The sequence below is a fragment of the Penaeus chinensis genome, chromosome 7 (assembly GCF_019202785.1).
Source record: "Penaeus chinensis breed Huanghai No. 1 chromosome 7, ASM1920278v2, whole genome shotgun sequence".
NCBI classification, from domain to species: Eukaryota; Metazoa; Arthropoda; class Malacostraca; order Decapoda; family Penaeidae; genus Penaeus; species Penaeus chinensis.
This window is the reverse complement of record NC_061825.1, coordinates 33,563,602-33,566,101: the sequence shown is the minus strand read 5'-3', so window position 1 is coordinate 33,566,101 and position 2,500 is coordinate 33,563,602.

The window sequence follows — 2,500 nt, the reverse complement described above, 5'->3', positions numbered from 1 at the left end:
AAGAAGAAGAAGAAGGAGAAGAAGAAGAAGAAGGAGAAGAAGAAGAAGAAGAAGAAGAAGAGAAGAAGAAGAAGAAGAAGAAGAAGAAGAAGAAGAAGAAGAAGAAGAAGAAGAAGAAGAAGAAGAGAAGAAGAAGAAGAAGAAGAGAAGAAGAAGAAGAAGAAGAAGAAGAAGAAGAAGAAGAAGAAGAAGAAGAAGAGAAGAAGAAGAAGAAGAAGAAGAAGAAGAAGAAGAAGAAGAAGAAGAAGAAGAAGAAGAAGGAGAAGAAGAAGAAGAAGAAGAAGGAGAAGAAGAAGAAGAAGAAGAAGAAGAAGAAGAAGAAGAAGAAGAGAAGAAGAAGAAGAAGAAGAAGGAGAAGAAGAAGAAGAAGAAGGAGAAGAAGAAGAAGAAGAAGAAGAAGAAGAAGAAGAAGAAGAAGAAGAAGAAGAAGAAGAAGAAGAAGAAGGAAGAAGAAGAAGAAGAAGAAAGAAGAAGAAGAAGAAGAAGAAGGAGAAAGAAGAAGAAGAAGAAGAAGAAGAAGAAGAAGAAGAAGAAGAAGAAGAAGAAGAAGAAGAAGAAGAAGAAGAAGAAGAAGAAGAAGAAGAAGAAGAAGAAGAAGAAGAAGAAGAAGAAGAAGAAGAAGAAGAAGAAAGAAGAAGAAGAAGAAGAAGAAGAAGAAGAAGAAGAAGAAGAAGAAGAAGAAGAAGAAGAAGAAGAAGAGAAGAAGAAGAAGAAGAAGAAGAAGAAGAGAAAAGAAGAAGAAGAAGAAGAAGAAGAAGAAGAAGAAGAAAAGGAAATAGTAGTAGTAGTAGAAGGAGTAGGCAGAAACGTAAAACAAGGTAAAAAGAGGAAGAAAATGTACCAAGAAGTGTACTAAAAGTTATCATCAGGCAGGGAGCCAGATTTTTTTTTTTTTTTTTTTATAGAATGACGAGGTAACAGTTAGTGGGCCAATGGCTATGGTTTTCTAATATTCCAGTTAATATGATTATCGATAAATATCACCCAAGGGAAGAACGAATCTGCATTTAATTAATCTTCTTGGTCCGAAATATTAACTGATTTAAATATCAAAACGGTTTCAAGTTTGCGAACGAGTGAAATTTATGAATATAGCTCGGTCATTAGGTTTACAGGAAAATTGATTCCGTGAAATCCAAATCTCTTGGACAGAGAAACGATAGATATGAGAGGAAAAAACGATAAACGAAGATAATCATTATACATTACACCACACACACACACATACACCCGCACACACACACACACACACACACAAACACGAACGCACGCATGCACGCACGCACACACGCACGCACGCACGCACGCACACACACACACACACACACACACTCACATCAACAAATCAGGAATATCTAGGCTCGTCCGTATTATCACTCAGCGCAAAATGACAGGGAAGACAATGCATTCGAACGCTGAACATCCTACATCTAGTGTGTTATCCTCCACTAACAGGAAATACATCAGCTTCGCCTGCAAATCCTTGACGGTTAATGTTCCTGGAACTATTATCCCCCTGAGGCTTCTCGTTCAGAAATAAGCTTGGGGGATGAAGCATTAGGTCCAGGAGGGAAGGCTGCTTATGGAGAGCTGATGGATTCGCTAATGCTAAGTCGTGCACGTGTCGATAAAAGGCGCACTTTGGGCTATGAGGCAGGTTGACAACGGCAGTGGGGGAGGCTATTGTTACGTTCTGGCATGGGGCTTACACTATGTCCTTGATGCAAATTTGAAGGCTGCGGGACACTTGCTTAAACTTATGGCGTGTGTATTTGTTGATTTCATTATCTTGCGAACGATTAGATAAACAATACTTGTGGGGTTCTTGATAAAAATGGCAGTCATTAATAAAAACAAAATAGATTTTTGTCCATACTTCTTATAAAAGTGCCGTATATGTACAAATCATTACCCAATTTTATTGCAACTGAACAAGAAAGCAGATAGTGAATCTTGTAAGACGAACAATGTGCACACCTGGAGCAGGGGTATTCCTCTTCAATAAACAAATCATCTCTCTTTATAAACCATTGTGAGAGTAAACTAAAATCCCCCTGGATCATTGGCCTTTATTCCTATTACTCTCCCCTCTCTCCCCTACACAAACCAACATGTTTTACCATCATGTTGTTCCTAAACCTTACAGGCACAATTGATTCGCTTTTGATGCATATTTTGATTATATGGTTTACCTTTCTGCTTGACATACGGATTTGTTTTATTAAGCTATTCATATAAAGTTAATTCAAAAACGCTAAAAGGTATTTTTCTTTCTTTTTAGCAAAACTGGTGGACTTCTTCTATACCCATTCAGTATTTCAAAACTATACATTTCGTAAATCAAATGGTCATTTTGTCTTTGCTTGTCTGTCTGTCTGTCTGTCTGTATATCCTAGCAGAAAAATATATGTGCTGGTGCAAATAATTATTTATTATTACAGTATTAATATATTGTCCCATATTACCACCTTTGTTGATTATTGATATTTCAACTTTAATT